The sequence below is a fragment of the Sminthopsis crassicaudata genome, chromosome X (genome assembly GCF_048593235.1).
Source record: "Sminthopsis crassicaudata isolate SCR6 chromosome X, ASM4859323v1, whole genome shotgun sequence".
NCBI lineage: Eukaryota > Metazoa > Chordata > Mammalia > Dasyuromorphia > Dasyuridae > Sminthopsis > Sminthopsis crassicaudata.
Genome location: NC_133623.1, coordinates 211404 through 230741, shown reverse-complemented (window position 1 = coordinate 230741; position 19338 = coordinate 211404).

The following is a 19338-nucleotide window of genomic DNA, read 5'->3' as shown; positions in this document are numbered from 1 at the left end:
GAGTTTGGTAGGACTCCTTCATCCCCTATTTTTTCAAATAATTTATATAACATTGGGGCTAATTGTTCTTTAAATGTTTGGTAGAATTCACATGTGAATCCATCTGGCCCTGGTGATTTTTTCCTGGGGAGTTGATTAATAGCTTGTTCTATTTCTTTTTCTGAAATGGGACTATTTAAGCAATTTATCTCCTCCTCTGTTAATCTAGGGAGCCTATATTTTTGGAGGAAGTCATCCATTTCACTTAAGTTATCAAATTTATTGGCATAAAGTTGGGCAAAGTAACTCCTTATTATTTCTCTAATTTCCTCTTCATTGGTGGAAAGATCCCCCTTTTCATTTGTAAGACTATCAATTTGATTTTCCTCTTTCTTTTTTTTGATCAAATTTACCAAAGGTTTATCTATTTTATTGGCTTTTTCATAAAACCAACTCTTGGTTTTATTTATTAATTCAATAGTTTTTTTACTTTCAATTTTATTGATTTCTCCTTTTAATTTTTGTATTTCAAGTTTAATTTTTGGTTGGGGGTTTATAATTTGGTCTTTTTCTAGCCTTTTAAGTTGTAAGCCCAATTCGTTAATCTTCTCTTTCTCAATTTTCTTCAAATAAGCCTCTAAAGATATAAAATTTCCCCTTATTACTGCTTTAGCTGCATCCCAAACATTTTGATATGATGTCTCATCATTGTCATTATCTTGGGTGAAATTGTTAATTGTTTCTATAATTTGCTCTTTTACCCAGTCATTCTTTAAGATGAGATTATTCAGTTTCCAATTACTTTTTGGTCTATTTACCCCTAACTTTTTACTGAATGTAGCTTTTATTGCATTGTGATCTGAGAAGAAGGCATTTATTATTTCTGCCTTCCTACATTTAATTTTGAGATCTTTATGTCCTAATATATGGTCAATTTTTGTATAGGATCCATGAACTGCTGAGAAGAAAGTATATTCCTTTCTATTGCCATTCAGTTTTCTCCAAAGGTCTATCATACCTAGTTTTTCTAATATTCTATTTACTTTTTTAATTTCTTTCTTGTTTGTTTTGTGGTTTGATTTGTCTAAATCTGAGAGTGCAAGGTTGAGATCTCCCACTATTATAGTTTTACTGTCTATTTCTTCTTGCAGTTCTCTTAACTTTTCCTTTAGAAAGTTAGATGCTATACCACTTGGTGCATATATGTTTAGTATTGATATGGCTTCATTATTTATGCTACCTTTCAGCAGGATATAGTTTCCTTCCTTATCTTTTTTAACGAGATCTACTTCTGCTTTTGCTTGATCTGAGATAAGGATAGGTACCCCTGCTTTTTTGGCTTTACTTGAAGCATAATAGGCTCTGTTCCAACCTTTTACCTTTATTCTGTATGTATCTCCCTGCTTTAAGTGTGTTTCCTCTAGGCAACATATTGTAGGGTTCTGCTTTTTGATCCAATCTGCTATCTGTCTCCGTTTGATGGGATCGTTCATCCCATTTACATTTACAGTTAAAATTACTAATTCTGTATTTCCTGCCATCGTATTATCCCCAGATTATGCTTTTTTCCCTTGACCCCCCTGATCCCCCTCCCCGATATTTAATTTACAGACCCCCCTTGTGACGCGCAACCCTCCCTCTTTTTTTTTTTTAGGATCCCTCCCCCCTCCCTCCAAGTCCCTTCACTTATTCTCCTTTTCCTTTTCCCTTTTCCTCTCCCCCCTTTTAATGAGGTGAGAGAAAATTCTCTGAAAAACAAATATGTTAATTATTTACTCTTTGAGCCTCTCCTGATGAGAGTAAGATTCACACAATGATTCTCCCTCTCACTAAGTTCCCTCAGATATGGTGTATTTTCTATGCCTCTTCCTGGGATGTAGTTTCCCTCTTTTTATCACTCCTTCCCCTTTTTCTGAACCGACCTCCTTCCCTTTACTACACCCCCCTTTTTTTCTTTTATATCAGTAAAATCAAATTATCCTTGAGTACTTTTTATATACCCACAACAGAGTTACAGTTCTCAAGGGTTCTGTGTACCTTTTTCTGTTTCTCTTCAGTCTTTTGGATGTAGATCAAATTTTTTGTTTAAGTCTGGTTTTTTTCTTAGAAACATATAGAATTCCTCTGTTTCATTGAATGACCATGTTCTTCCATGGAAAAAGATGCTAAACTTAGCTGGGTAGTTCATTCTTGGTTGCAGTCCTTGATCTTTTGCCTTACGGAATATCAGGTTCCAGGCCCTTCTATCTTTTAATGTGGAGGCAGCCAGATCTTGGGTGACCCTTATTGTGGCACCTTGGTATTTAAATTGTTTTTTTCTAGCTGCTTGCAGGATTTCCTCCTTTGTGTGGTAATTCTGCAGCTTAGCCACTATATTCCGTGGTGTTCTTTTTTTAGGGTCTATTTCAGAAGGAGTTCGATGAATTCTTTCCACATCTGCTTTCCCTTCTGTTTCTATTATCTCTGGACAGTTCTCTTTGATAATTTCCTGTAAAATAGAATCTAGGCTCTTTTTTTGGTCATAGTTTTCTGGAAGTCCAATGATCCGCAGATTATCTCTCCTAGATCTATTTTCCAGGTCTATAGATTTTCCCAGTAAGTATTTGACGTTGTTCTCCAGCTTCTCATTTTTTTTGTTTTGTTTGACTGATTCTTGGGTTCTCTGTGAATCATTCATTTCTATTTGTTCCATCCTGACTTTTAAGGAGTTATTTTCTTCTTTCACCGTTTTTAGTTCTTTTTGTAAATGCCCAATTTCGTTTTTAAATGAATTATTTTGCTCTATTGAATTTTTTTCCATTTCCCTAATTTTTTTTTTTGAAGAATTATTTTCTTTTTCCAATTCAGAAATTCTATTTTCTTGAGACTTTTTTATCTTTTCCAATTCAGAAATCCTACTTTCCTGTGTTTTTTTAACCTTTTCTAATTCATAAATTTTGTTTCCCTGCATCTCCTGTGAATTCTTTATTTTTTCCAACTCCAATTTCAGGACGTTGTTATTCTCTATCATAGCTTCCCTTTCCTTTCCCCATTTTTCTTCAAACTCCCTTAATTTTTTAAGAGCTTCTTCTAGGAGAGAGTTATGTGATGGGGGGCAGGAATCGTTCCCCTTTAGGTTGTCATCTGCTGTCTCTCTGCTGTTAACTTCCTCGGGGTTGGATACCTGCTCTTTCTCTGTATAGAAGGAATCTATAGTTTTTCTAGCTTTTTTGCTCATACTTAAAAAATCTTTTGGGGTCTGTCCCTGGGGTAGGAAATTATTTATTTACTTCTTTACCAGCTTCCTCCCAGACGGGATGGATGCAGCGGCTCCTGCGCCTGAGCTAAGATAGAGCTCTGGGAGAGAGTTCCCCACCCCCTCCCTGGAGGTGCCTCAGAGGTGATTAGCACTACAGTGCTTCGAGGGTGTAGAATAGTAAAGACAGCAGGAAGCCCAGCCTATGTGTCCGGGTGGGGAGTGGACGTCTGCAGCAGGTGACGTGAAAAGCCCCTGCGCTCAAACTGGAAGTGTCTGCCAGAAACCGCGGTCCCTAGTTCAAAGGTTCCGCTTCTCTGGGACTTCCTGGAGCTGAGTTCCACTCCCTCCAGCTAAACTAGGCTGTGTGTGTTGCCTTGGGCCGTATCCACCCACTTGTCAATCTCTTAACTATTCTCAGGTGGTAGCTGAGGCCACACCCCCTGGTGCCGAGTCTCTGCTGAGTCACCCCCAGGATTGGGGAAAATCTAATCTGAATTTTAAAATATTTCGGCTTTCTCTTCTGAACTGCTAAATAATTAGCAGAGAAGAGCTAACAGCCTGTGCCAGATTCCTTTACCTCAGTGGCTTCTCTGATCCCAGAGCCCTTCCCAGCGCAATGGGCGCAGTGTGCCACTACCCCACCGTCTGTGCTGGTCTCTCTTCTTCCTCCCCTGAGAACTGACCTTTCCTGTTGAAACTCCAGATTCTCTTCAGCTGGTAAGTCGTGCTTCCAGTCCTTATGGTATCTATCAGTCCTGAGCTAATTCTGAGACTTAATTTATCTAATTGGTTGCGAGGGAGTGAGGACGTTCACTGAGTCGTGTGTTTCTTCTCCGCCATCTTGGCTCCGCCCCTCAAATCTATTCTAGGCACGGAAAACAGTCTGTACAAAGGTGGAGACAGAGAAGATGGAAAGTTGGGAATGCAATTCTGTTTGTCAGGATAGACAGAAGATAGAGTAGATGCAAAAAGGTAACATGGAACAAACCTGGAAAGGGTTACAGGAACAAAATTGGGAAGTTCTTTGGATGCCACACAGAAGATGATTTTTCCCCACTAGAGACGATTAAGAATGACTGGCACTCTTTGATCCCATAGAGTTTTTCAGAGTCAAGAAAGAAGAAAACAGGTTTGATTGCTTTGTAGAAATGACAAAACTCTTTTCTTGAACTCAAAAAGCAAAATATGGTGAAATCTGTGCTTTCAGAATATCATTTTGCAAGCTTGGAGAGGTGCGAGTCTGGCTTCAGGAACAAATGTGTATGTTTCTATGACTCACAGTAGTAGTCATGTTCATGGACATTCTTGAAACATTAAGAACTTGCTCGTACTTCACGATTTCCCAATTTGGCCCATGATCTTGGGTACAGCTGTCACCAACATAGTGTTGCCCAAATGCAATGGTCACAAAATGTTTTGTTTGTGGATGTCCCTTTCCTGCCTGGAATCAGGAAGTATCAGAAGTCTTGAAAGAGAATGAAGTGTCTAGGAGTTCCCCAAACTAAGTTTAACAGTTAATTTAACAGGTAGTGCCTAGCCTTTAAAAAAAATTAATTTTCAATCCCTAGTATCCCTGGAATAAGAAAACAGTCAAAAATGGCTTAATTAAGGTGGGAGCCAAGTAGTGCAGAGGATAGAGAACAGAACTTGGAGCTAGGAAGACTCATCTTCCCAAGGTCAAATCCAGCCTGAGACACTCATCAACTGTGTGATCTTGAATAAGACACTTTGCCTCAGGTTCCTCATTTGTAAAATGAGCTGCAGAAAGAAATGGGAAACTATTCCAATGTCTTTCCCAGAAAAACCCCAAATGGAATGACAAAGTGTGGGACACTACCCAAGTTTAAGTAGTGTTTGGTGGAGGGATGGGAAGGCTTCATCTCCATTGCTGATTGCTGACACTATTTTCTCTGAGGTTGAAATGTGTCAGGCAAAGAAAAGAAATATCAGTGTGATTGGAGGAGGGAAGGAAGACATGGGTATGATGGAGAAATGAGAAACTTTTACCTCCCAGTTGGGTAGAAAGACAAAGTGTAAACAGTTTACACTCAATTCCCGGTGTTCCTTCTATGGGTGTACCTGATTCTGTCCATTACTGATCTACTGCAACTGAATTTCATCTTCTCTATGTTGAAGATTTCCACTTCAGTCAGAATACATCCTCATATAGTATTGTTGTTGAAGTGTATAGTGATCTCTGGTTCTGCTCGTTTCACTCAGCATCAGTTGATGTCAGTCTCTCCAAGCCTCTCTGTATTCCTCCTGCTGGTCATTTCTTACAGAACAATAATATTCCATAACATTCATATACCATAATTTACCCAACCATTCTCCAATTGATGGACATCCATTCATTTTCCAGTTTCTAGCCACTACAAAAAGGGCTGCCACAAACATTTTGGCACATACAAGTCCCTTTCCCTTTTTTAGTATTTCCTTGGGATATAAGCCCAGTAATAGTATTGCTGGATCAAAGGATATGCAGTTTGATAGCTTTTGGGGCATAATTCCAGATTGCTCTCCAGAATGGTTGGATTCTTTCACAACTCCACCAACAATGCATCAGTGTCCCAGTTTTCCCACAGCCCCTCCCACATTCATTGTTATTTGTTCCTGTCATCTTAGCCAATCTGACAGGTGTGTAATGATATCTCAGAGTTGTCTTAATTTGCATTTCTCTGATCAATAGTGATTTGGATTACTTTCATATGAGTGGAAATAGTTTCAATTTCATCATCTGAAAATTGTCTGTTCATATCCTTTGACTATTTATCAATTGGAGAATGGTTTGATTTCTTATAAATTAGGGTCAGTTCTCTGTATATTTTGGAGATGAGGCCTTTATCAGAACCTTTAACTGTAAAAATGTTTTCCCAATTTGTTACTTCCCTTCTAATCTTGTTTGCATTATTTTTGTTTGTAAAAAAGCTTTTTATTTTGATGTAATCAAAATTTTCTATTTTGTGATCAATAATGATCTCTAGTTCTCTTTTAGTCACAAATTCCTTCCTCCTCCACAAGTCTGAGAGGTAAACTATCCTATGTTCCTCTACTCTATTTATGATCTCATTCTTTATGCCTAAATCATGGACCCCTTTTTATCTTATCTTGGTACATGGTGTTAAGTGTGGGTCCATATCTAATTTCTGCCATACTAATTTCCAGTTTTCCCAACAGGTTTTTTCAATAATGAATTCTTATCCCAAAAGGTGGGATCTTTGGGTTTGACATATAATAGACTGCTATAGTTGTATACTGTTTTGTCCTATGAATCTCCCCTATTCCACTGATCAACGAATCTATTTCTTAGCCAATACCAAATTATTTTGGTGACTGCTGCTTTATAATATAGTTTTAGATCAGGTACAGCTAGGCCCCCTTCATTTAATTTTTTTTCATTAATTCCCTTGAAATTCTTGACCTTTTGTTCTTGCATATGAATTTTGTTGTTATTTTTTCTAGGTCATTAAAATAGTATCTTGGGAGTCTGATTGGCATAGAACTAAATAAATAGATTAGTTTAGGGAGTATTGTCATCTTTATTATATTCTCTTGGCCTCTCCAAGAGCACTGAATGTCTTTCCAATTATTTAAATCTGACTTTATTTTTGTGGCAAGTGTTTTGTAATTTTGCTCATATAATTTCTGACTTTTCTTTGGTAGATGGATTCCCAAACATTTTATAGTCTCGACAGTTGTTTTGAATGGAATTTCTCTTTGTATCTCTTGCTGTTGGATTTTGTTGGTGATGTATAAAAATGCTGAGGATTTATGTGCATTTATTTTGTATCCAGTAACTTTGCTAAAATTGTGAATTATTTCTAATAACTTTTTATTAGAATCTCTGGGATTCTCTAAGTATACTATCATATCATCTGCAAAGAGTGACAGTTTGATTTCCTCATTACCTATTCTAATTCCTTTAATCTCTTTCTCGACTCTTATTGCCGAGGCTAGCATTTCTAATACAATATTGAATAGTAATGGTGATAGTGGGCAACCTTGTTGCACTCCTGATCTTACTGGAAAAGGTTCCAGTTTATCCCCATTACATAAGATGCTTACTGAAGGTCTTAAATATATGCTCCTGATTATTCTAAGGAATAGTCCATTTATTCCTATACTCTCAAGAGTTTTTAGTAGGAATGGATGTTGGATTTTGTCAAATGCTTTTTCTGCATCTATTGAGATGATCATATGGTTTTTATTAATTTGATTATTAATATGGTCAATTATACTAATAGTTTTCCTAATATTAAACCAGCCCTGCATTCCTGGTATAAATCCTACTTGATCATACTATATTATCCTGGGGATGATTTTCTGAAGTCTTTTTGCTAATATCTTATTTAAGATCTTAGCATCAATATTCATTAAGGAAATTGGTCTATAATTTTCTTTCTCAGTTTTCGATTGACCTGGTTTAGGTATCAGTACCATGTCTGTGTCATAAAAGGAGTTTGGTAGGACTCCTTCATTCCCTATTTTTTCAAATAGTTTATATAGCATTGGATCTAGTTGTTCTTTGAACGTTTGGTAGAATTATTTGTAAATCCATCTGGTCCTGGGGATTTTTTCTTACGGTGTTGATTAACAGCTTGTTCTATTTCTTTTTCTGAAATGGAACTATTTGAGCAATTTACTTCCACCTCTGTTAATCTGGGATGCCTATATTTTTGGAGGTAGTCATCCATTTCACTTAAGTTATCAAATTTATTGGCATAAAGTTGGTCAAAGTAACTCCTTATTATTTCTCTAATTTCCTCTTCATTGGTAGAAAGTTCCCCCTTTTTATGTTTAAAACTAACCATTTGGTTCTCCTCTTTCCTTTTTTCAATCACATTTAACAAGGGTTCATCTATTTTATTGTTTTTTTTTTCATAAAACCAACTCTTAGTTTAATTTATTAATTCAATAGATTTTACTTTCAATATCAGTTGAATTTCTTACCAAGAGAAGGTAAGCAAATGATTTCTAGACTTGGTGCTCATTATTTCTGCCTTTAAATCATGTGAGAAATACAAAGAAATACCTGGAATTTAAAAATCACAGATTTATATTTGTGGATCTCATGAAACAAGAAGGATCAAGTTTATAAGCCTAGATAACTTTGAGTGTGTCCAACACGAGGAGACAAGGCTTTAGAAAAACAACCATTGATATCATTCAAGATTTGTTCATCCAAGTCTAATATACTTTCTCACAAATTTGCATTTACCAAAGAGCAGAATATCTTTGTGTAAGAATTTATCAAGGAAATACTGGCCTGATAAAGCCATTTATTTTTTGGAGATGCTGTCAAGTAGATTAGGTTCTGAATTTGATGCCTCTGTGTTAGAAAGTCTGGTTCCCCAAATTAGTAATGATGGGATCTTTCACTGATGATAAGACTTGGCTTTTGATGCAAGTCTTCTTAAGATACTTCACAACTTGATCTTCATGAAATCTGTTGGTTCTCCCCATTTTAGTCATTGTATATATACCAGATATTCTAGAACTGCATGCCATGACTTGGGCAAGAAACAACGATCATTTTGCATAAGAAATAATTTTCTATTGACTTCAATTCTGGGGGCCTCAGTTTCCTCAACTATAAAATGAGAGGGTTGGATAAACAGTCTTTGCTAACCAAGTTCAGTACATGATTCGATATTTACTCTGCTTCATTCCTCTTTAGCATTCTGATACAATGTTTGGACCAGACTATAGTACTATTCCCCAGAGTACCTAAAATTCCCAGTATGTCTTGAAATGGAGACTGGTGTTATTCCATCAGACTCTGTTCAGAGGCTTGGTCTCATGTGGTTGTTGAGGGAAACTGGGAGAGCTTGAGCAGCTGCTTTGCTTCACACCACTCCTCTCCCTCCCTCCCTCTCTCTCTCTCTCTCTCTCTCTCTCTCTCTCTCTCTCTCTCTCTCTCTCTCTCTCTCTCTCTCTCTCTCTCCTCCCCCTCTCAAAATTTGAAATCTGGCATAAGAAATTGTATGAGATATAACTCTTTGTTAATATGAGGACCTCTCAGAGAGAAAGACTAAAAATAAAAAATAAAAAAAACCCACAGAGGCATCCAGAGACACAGATAAAAAACAAATAGAGAAAAAAAAAGAAAAATATAAGAGAAAAAGACAGTCAGAGACAGACATAAAAAAACAGAGGGAACAAGGGACAGAGTAACAGAGGGAGAGAACAATAATCAGGCATAGAACCAGAGAGAGACTGCAAGCAAAACAGAGCCAGATAGCAAAAGAATGTGTGAAAAGTAAGAAACAAAATCAGGGAACCATAGAGAAATTTAGAAAGAGATATAGAAAAAGACATCATAGATAGAGACTAAGAAAGGAACAGAAAAATAGAGAGCCAAAGTTAAAGAGAATGAAAAAGAGAGAAAGAATCAGAGATAAGAAACCAAGAAAAGAGAGAGAGAGAGAGAGATAATCAGGAAGGAAATAAGAAAGAGAGAGAGACAGTAAGAGAGAGCAAAAGAGAGTCACAAAATTTATCAATTTTCTGTGAATTTATTTGATTAATTTTAACCTAATTAACAAGTAACTTGATTATTACATTTTAATATTCTTATACTTTAATTTATTAATTTATTACATAATGAATTAAGTTTTCTCCAATTAAAAATAAATTTTATTCATTTATTGGTTCATTAAAATTTACTAATCAAATAATTAATTTAAAAATAATCATTGTATTTAGTGGGTTTGTTAATTATTAATTTTATCAATATTTGATTAATTAATTTTATTAATTAAGTTACTTGGTGGTAAATGGCAGAGCCAAGAGGAATCAGATTCATGTGTAATGTCTTATCCAGGATCCACTGGAGTGGAAGTCACATTTTTTTAATTATTTGTTTTTTATTAATTTATTTTTAAATACTTTAAATTAATAATTGATTTAATAAAATAATCAACTTTATTAATATCTTTAAAAATTCTATTAATTTATTGTGATTCAATTGATTTCCTATTAATTAATTTCATTACATTAATAGAGTTTATTAATTTATTAAATTTTGTTGATTTAAGAATTAATATATGAATCTACCAATTTATTAATTAATAATCAATTTAATAAGTTTATTGATTTATTAATTATTAGTTCATCAACAATTTAATTGAGAATCAGTTAATTATTAGTTCATCAACAATTTAATAAAGAAGAGAGATTCTTGAGCCTCATTAGTGGTATTGTAGAAAGGTTACAAATCCCAAGGATTTGTAGAAGAGAAATTAAGAAATATGACTTTGGTATTAGCTCAGTAAATGTACTACACAATGTATATGAAACATAGATTATTTATGTGCAACTACATAATGCTGTACTAGTTATTGAGTGAAATACCAGATGCTTGACCCAAAGCACCAGATACTTGATCTCTATTAAATTTATAATCTAAGAGAGTTAGATATCCATTTTAACGGCATAATATAATTAAGGCAAATAAGAGAAAAGAAACACAATAAAATTTAATGGCAAATGAACAGAGAAAAGCAGGCGCCTTAAGGTGAACACAGAATTTATAACAAAGAATTGCAAGTCAGGTAGCTCAGTTGGCTAATCCCAAATGGGATGGGGCTCAATCTTTTCATAAGCCAAATCATTGACCAATTGACCACGTAAATTGACCACGGCCAGCGTTCTTGCAAAATGCAGGACTTTGGTCACAAGGAAGGCCCGGCACAACCAATGGGATGACCACTGCAGGTCTCTCCCCACTATTAGAAAACACATCGAAGGGAACATGTTATTGAGGTGTCAGTATCATCAGCACATAGGAAGGAGAACAAGGTCAAGAGAATACAGTCTCAGGCCCAGCCCCTTTTTAATAGTCCCACTTGATTCCCTACTAGGGGAACACATCTTGATGAGTCTTACCTAACAGGGTAGCAGACCTAGGAGTAAGATATTTTGCTCTATCTTTTAAAAAAATATTATTCAATTATATAATATGAATGATAGATTAGTGTTAAAATAATCAATCCAATCAAGTTTAGTTAATGAAAAGAATGAGAGGAAAACAAGAGTAAAATTAAATGTGTGACCTGACAATCATGGAACTTATAGTCCTGTTTTGGGAAATGAGACAAGGCATATATATGAAACAGAGAATCAAAGGACAATATGGTCGTTAATATATTTAAAATATAAGTTTAAAAAATCCTAATTATCTGTCAACCCCTAGAAATTAGTAAAAGTGCAGATTTATTCAGAAATCCAAACACATCTTCCAAGCCTTAATTTAAATGTCATGCTTGGCCTGTCTCTCTGTGCTTTAGATGATAGGAATTCTAAACCAGCTTATTCTCAGGAACTGCTAAAACAAGAGCATCCTATTCCTGTTATTAATCATGCTCAGCTCACTTTCTTCAGCCTGTCTTGTTAACATTTTTAAGACAACCACCACAGGAACTAGTTTTCCAAGACTATCTTGTTAGCATATTTAAGACGGCTTCAACATGCCATTACACAATTGTTCCTCCTTAGGTCCTGCTTCCCTCTGAGTCTGCTAAGTCATATTTGGATAAATCCCTGAGCTATTTCATGTAACAAATGTCAAATCCTTGTAACCTGTGGTGAATGACTATGTCACAGTTGCTCCATGTCTCAGATCACTCTGGTCTCCCAAATTGATTTCCTATTTCTGTCTCATATTATCACTTTACTTGGTGCCTTTAAGATCACCTTAAGGTACTCTACAAGTTGAAGGAATTTGTGGGAAAGTTCTAGTTTTGCCCTTATATCTTTAGGAGTGATAAGCCGCCTGCAATTTTTATTTGACTTTTCTTCCTGATAGAAGACAAATGTTTGTACTGAACCATTTTTGGTCACTGAAACCAGGATTTTCTTAAAAGAGTTGGGTATCTTCTGATTTTTAGATAAGAACTTAGAAAGGGGCAAGAGGAACTTACCCATATTTGTTCTAAAAAGTTTCATTTATATTAGACTGCTTTTAGGAATTACTTTTTCCCTCCTCTCTGAAATGGAAAAAAATTGATATTGATCTTGACAAAAATAAAATTCTCTCAACTGAGAGGATAGTTACCCAAGAAAGAGAAAATATAGAATAATCCCAGGATGTCTAGAAAAACCAGCTCCTTTCATTTAGCACCCACTCCTCAATTTTCTGGGTGTGTGCTTTTAAACCTTGAAAATCAGCAAAGGCTACAAATGACGGTTTTGCTTATTGTTTGTTAACTGCCTAGACTTTAGAAAGTGGTGGGGAAAATGTTCACATAGGAAATAAATGTTTAAAGTGTTTTCTGCTTTTTCACAGAACCAGATGTGAAATTGACCTCTGCTTTATTGCTATCATCAAGAAAGAAGGTCAAGCAAAATCTGTTTTGGAACCAACTCTTCACGATATTTTCACCTTTGTGTGAAGAATTATGTTTCAGTGTTTCATTCCTTTTTTATTCAGTGATGGCCTCCTTAATTCAATGCTTTATGGGATTTGACTAGTGACTAATGAGTAATTTGAATCAGTGTGGTACCATGAAAAGAGCAGAGCATTTTGGTATATGAAAATCTGCATTTGGTTTTGGAGGCCTTGTAATCTATTCAACCCTCAAAATTCTCTGAACTTTGCTTTCTTTTTCTGTCACATCAAAGGATTGGACTGGATGGTCTTCATGTTCTTGAGTTCTAAATCCTATGAACTTCTGCCCTCCCTCTGTCCCTTCTCTCTCTCTCTCTCTCTGTCTGTCTCTCTCTCTCCTTGTTTATAGCTGTTTCTCTGACTCTTTTACTTTCTCTTTTTCAGTCTTTCTCACTCTCTGGCTCTCTTTGTCTCCCTCTGGAATTTTCTTTAACTCCTTTTCTCTGGCTCTGACTCTTTCTGGCTTGCTTTCTCTGGTTTTGTCTTTGTCCCTGTCTAGGTTTCTCTGAATCACTCTTTTTCTTTCTCTCTTTCTCACTCTCTGGCTTCCCACCTCTTTTTGTTTCTGTCTCTTACTCTCTATATCTCACTGTCCCTTTGGCTCTCTGTTTCTTCTTCTCTTTCTGATGTTTTCTATCATGCTCTGGTCTCCTCTCTTTATGTCTCTCTCATTGCGTCATTGGCGGGTTGAATGTTTGACATGGTTTTCTTGGCTTGTTCTTGGTGTGTCTTTGTTGTGTTCAGTTTTTGATGTGGTTTTATTGACGTGTCACTGGCCTGTCTTTTCTGTTTCTTGTTCATTTTCTTTCCTTTTCTTTTGGTATTTCTTTTTTTTTTTTTTTTTTTTTTTTTTCTTTTATGGCTGAACTCTGCTCCTGGGGTAAAGGGGGCGCTATCCTAAGCTTCCTGTGCAGTAGTGAGGGGGCGGTGGAGGTCAGGGGAGGCTGGGGTTGCTTGTTGGGAAGGAGAGGGAGAGAGAAGTGGAAGTAGGGATGGGCCAAGAGTCAGAAGAGCTTGCACCTGCACCAGCCTGGCATCTTGGAAAACCCCCAACACCTGAAATGGGGGGGAAGGGGAGCTCTGGGGCCCCCCTCTAGCCGCCTCCACAGCATGGGTTTGCTTCTGGCCTCCTGATGTTGGGGAGGGACAGGAGGAAAATCAGAGCACCGCCTTGCCCCCTTCCCACCCCCCTTCCTGCAATCTCTGGGACCTTCCTGCTGGTGCTGGGAGCTCTGAATTTTCTCCCTAGTGTCAGCCTGTTCCTCCTGGGACTCTGTCCCCCACCTAGCATCCCTTCGGGGTGGAACACCAGTTTCCCCTTTGAACTGTTAGCTTTCCTGAGGGCCTCGGGTCCCAAGGAGGGTGTTAGGGGGTCTCTGGGCCCCGGGGCAGTTTAGGGGGCATTGAGCATAAAGTCCCAAGGGAGCTGTCCATCCAGTGAATTCCTGAACGCCCAGCGAACAATGTCTAGTGAACCAGAGAGCCGGTGTGTGCTGGGAGGAGGGAGATTGGCCCTGGGGCCCTGGGCATGGGAGTCCATTTCTGAGTCTGGGCTCAGCCCCATTGGTGAAGAAGTCATTCCCTCCCCGCCTCAACCTCAGCCCCACAAGCTTTTCATTAACTTTTGGAGAATTTCCAGCCCCTCCACCACCACCACATGTGTGCTGGTGCACACACACACACACACACACAACATACACACCAAAAACATCAAACAAAACACAAGAACTCCACATAACACTCCCACAACACAACACACACATACAACATACAACACCCGCCACAACATACCACACACCACATACACAACACCCACGCTGCACACACTACAGGAACAATATACTCCACACAGCATAATACCACACACATACACAGAGGTACACTCCCCTCCTGGTCCTGGAACTCTAAGCCTAAACAGTAATGATTATCCTAATTCCATATACAAAGTCCTCCTTCCTGGCCAGCCTCAACACATCCAGAGGGGGAGGGGACAGGGAGGCAGAGAGAGAAGCCCAGACAGGCAGATCAGGAAAGGGAAGAGAAGTCAAACTGGAGTTGGGGGAAAGAAGGGAGAAGAGACCAGGAAAATGAACACTTCATCTAAGATCACTTGGAAACTCAAATAACTAAAAGACAGTGATTTCCTTGGTGTGAAGGAGGGGGAGGAGCTTTTTTTTTTTTTTTTTTTTTTACTTTGTGCACTTAAGAATATTTTTCTCCCTATGACACGTAAAGACACTTTTTTTTTTTGTAGGTTCCAAATGTTTCTCTCTCCCCCCCAGCAAGCCAACCAATATAGACTATGCATATACAATCATGGAAAAGTTATTTCCACAGTAGTCATCTGAAAGAAGAATCAGAATAAAAGGGGAACTCAATAGAAATAAAGAAAAATATTAAAAAAGGGAAAATAGCATGCTTTGATCCACATTCAGTCTCCATACCAGAGACTGAATGGAAATCCCTTTCCGGTGACCTTGGAACAAATAAGTTATAGATTTGTGGCAGGGAGAGCAACCTGGAGGCCATTTCCATAGTCCTGATGAGAGATGGCCATGTGGGGAGAGAAAAAGAAATGGCTATAAAATACGTCGTGGGTTGGGAAATGACAGGAGTTGGCCAAGAATCAAACCAGGGGAAAGGAAAGGAGAGGGCAAAGTCAAAGTTAAGAGTGATTCAATTGTTCCAAACCTCAGTGACCAGGAGGATCCTGGTTTAAGTTCTCAGGTTTTTCCTGAATGTAGTTAACATGCCATTCAGTAGGGCCTCAGTTTCCCTCTGCAATGACGAGTTAGTGGATGTCTGGGCCAGAAGCTATCAGTGGGTAAAGCTCTCATGAAGCCCACATCGTTTCGAGCTCCACAATTGTTTGGGGGATACAGCTTGCTTGTCACAAAGTCCGCAAAGGGGGGCACGCCAAAGAAACTGATGACGTCCTCTCTGGCTCTTAGGTGGCATACAGGCTAGTGGGAAGGATCTCAGCTCTGGCCCTCTGGCCATCATGGAACTAGTGAACCTGTATTTAGCTATGTGCTTTAGAGATTTACATCTATGAGGACTAAGGTTTCTCATCCATCCACTCACTCACTCACTCATTCTGGTCAATATCTTCTCAAGGTGCTCTTGCTTTTCCATAGACTTCCTAGAATTTCATCCCTGGAAGTGGACATGTGTCCACTTTAAAGTTGCCTCTTTGAGTGTTTATCTGGGAGTTCGTCTGTGACCCAGGCCGTCACGTTAGGGACTGGAGGTGGCAAGACTAACTCTTTCCAAAGCAGCAGACACAAATATGTAGGTACTATGCCTTCATTTTAGGTACATGCTGCCACGTGGGACAAGGTAAATAGGTGATTTGAACCCAGACGTGAAGACCACCTCTGCTGGTGTAGGAAAATAAAATGCTTTATTGCAGCTAGCATCAATGGGAACAAATCTTTAACAATTGCATCCAGTTATAGCGTACTAGAAGAAGGATGTCATTTGCCACCAGATCTGACCCTATCCACACATGGACAGGATTTGCTACCTTAATTTGGTAATCGTTGATGAATCAAACTCAGGTTGCCTTGGCTCTGCTTTGAGAATATTTTATGTCTCATCATGGTAACTGCCACCCGGTTGTTTCTATCTGTGCTCAATTCCAAACACTCAAACGGCCTCTCTTTGCCATCTCATGTGTCCATTTGAAACCGAGGGAACTAATGCTGAGCAAAATGAGAGGAAATAGAAATACCTAAGTCAAAGTAAGTTGGTAGCCTGGCTTCCCAGATGCAATCTGGGCTTTCTGCATCCTTCCAGTTGGAGTGCCCTCTTGGCAGGGGCCATTTTCTAGGGAAACTTAGAAAACTTGAATTCAGAAAGTGGTCACTTAAGATGGAAACATCCATTTGTCAGGATTGCATTTTGGTGAATCCGGCACAGACAAAGACAAACAGAGCAGATGAGTCAGCCACGGACTTCACACACGTGTTCACTGTAGAAGTCCAAGAAAAAAATGGCCTAGATGTTATCCTCAAGAGTTTCAGCTCTTCTAGGGACCTTTTCTACCCTACTGAGGGAGGCCCATCTTGGTTCATCAAGTTTTCTTCAGTAGATCCTCCTTGTCACAGACATACTTGGGGGCCAACCAAGAAGTCTGGATGAGAGTGTGTTTGTGTATGTATGTATGTATGTGTGTGTGTGTGTGTGTGTGTGTATGTGTATAACATAGGTGAGCTGGTAACCTATCAAGTCCTAATTGGCTTAGGAGTAACTTCCTACTCTCTCCATCCAAGGAAAAATGCCCTATCCTCTGGTTTCTACCCAAATCTCCTTCTCATGATAAAGCTGAATCAATCTAGGAACTATATTGGGGACACTCCAACCCCTTTCACATTGCATTTTCAAGCAGAAATTCTGTTTTCTTTAGAAAATAAACTTCGAATGACAATTACTCCCCAGTCCTCAGGCCTATTTCTTCTTTAGAAAAGCCCAACTTCCTTAGACTGGAGTCTCCTCAGGGAGACAGGGCTCCTGCCACAAAGAGAAGGGTTTGCTGGAAACGTCCTTCCCTAGAGGGGGCAGAGCCCTTCTTGTATTGAATGTTTGAAATGCATTTGAACATAAGGAAAAGTTCTTGAACCAAGTTTCGCCATACACCTGCTTCAGAACTATCCTTGGCTCACACTCTCCTTTCCTTTTGTGTCCGTTCTGTTCCCCTCCATCTTTTGCCTCTTACTCATCCCCTCTCATCTGGGTGCGAGTACAAGCTCTGTCACAACTTACCGTGTGACCTTTGGACAATCCACTCATTCTTTTTCGGGGGGGGGGAGTGAAGGAGAAACAAAAGAGAGAAGAGTTGGAAAGGAAGAAGAGAAAAGGAAAATGAGAGAGAAGTAAAGGAGGAAGGGAAGGAGGAAAAGGATAAGGCAAGGAGAGCATGAAGGAATGAGGTAGAGAAAGGAGAGAAGAAAAGTGTTAGGTTTACTAAGTGAGAACTGAGGTTTTCTGGACAATTATAAGGTGAGAACTCAGGTTGACTTGATAAGAGGGGGCAAGCTCATTGGCTGAGGTGGTTCTTCCCAGAAGCCCTTGCATTATCCCACGCCCATTCTCTGGGAGAATAAAAGAGAGGACAGCACTGGGCGCAGAGCAGATCGGCCTGGAGAAGGATAAGAGCTGGAGGAGATTCAGAGCCAGGATTCAAGAAGAAAGACTCTCTGCATTACATCAGGCCTGACGGGGCTCTCTGCAGGAAGGGAAGTCACTTCTTTGGACAAGAGTTAACAGCAACTGCCTGGAGACAACGGTTCGTTACAGGAAGAAGAATCTGTCGGAGAGATTTGAGTAGACACAGCAGATCTCTTCCCAGAGAGCAATCCAGCAGCTTCTAGAGACGACAGCTCGCTACAATTTGGCGTCCACACGTGGGGCAAGGACTTTTGCTTATCCTGACAAGAGGAGCTAGTCCAGCTACAGAAATAATGACCAGACATCTGGCTAAGGAAAATGCCAACGAGATTTGCAAAAGAATTATATGGGGATTAGACAAAGATGCTCCTTTAGAGGAGATCATAAGACGCTGTGCTACAGTGGGAACAAATGCTTTTTACACCCGGACAATGATGAATGTGGAAAGACAGGGTCCCTCCTGGCAAAGGCCTTCTAGAGAAACTCGGCGATGTTTTCAATGTGGAAAAATTGGACATCTAAGAGCTCAGTGTAGGTATGGAGATACAGTGAGAAGACAGGGTGAGAGAAGACCTAAAACCCCATGTCCAAAATGCAACAGAGGACTACATTGGGCATCAGAGTGTAGAATAATTCAGGGAAATAGGATGAGGGGCCCAGATCCAGGGCCCCAGGCTAAAAAGACTTGGGGCATGATGGCAGCTGATGTTACACCTAAAGAGCCTTTAGAAGGTCAGGACTCTGATTTGATCAACCAGCAGAAAAGTAATCACATGGTAGAAAGGGATTACCTGATAAGTGAGCCAAAAGGCAATCAGATTGCAAAAATGGATTACCCTTGGGGAGAATACAGGCCTTTTAAACCAATAGGGCTATGTCCAGTGCAAACAATTCCAATGTAAGTGCCAGATGATGAGAAGAGATTTAGAAAGTGGTAAATAGAAGGTAATTAGATAGGTTAAATGCCTGGGAGAGAGGGTTTGCTTGTATTTCTTCAGCAGGAGAAGGAATCAGATGGGTGCCAATGAGTCATATTCGCCTTATCCATCAGAGAGAGACAGAAAAAGAGAAAGACCTCAAAATAAAGGAGAAGATCTAAGAAACATCTGACACTGAAAGAGCATGGATAATAAGAAGACTGTTAAAGAACTTTAAAACCAGCAGGAATCATTGGACTTCCTCACACAAGATGAGACTAATGGACAATGGACTTATGGACATTTATAAATTTTCAATTTATGATTATGTTATATACTTCTAGCATGTGTTATGTTACTATGTTACTATGTGATTATGTAATTTATGTAATTATCTGTAATACTTCCCATATTGATGGATTTATGTTTCAAGGTCATTTATGTAATTATCTGTAATACTTCCCATATTGATGGATTTATGTTTCAAGGTCATGACTGTCCTATGTTCTAAATCAAAAGAAAGGGGGAGATGTTAGGTTTACTAAGTGAGAACTGAGGTTTTCTGGACAATTATAAGGTGAGAACTCAGGTTGACTTGATAAGAGGGGGCAAGCTCATTGGCTGAGGTGGTTCTTCCCAGAAGCCCT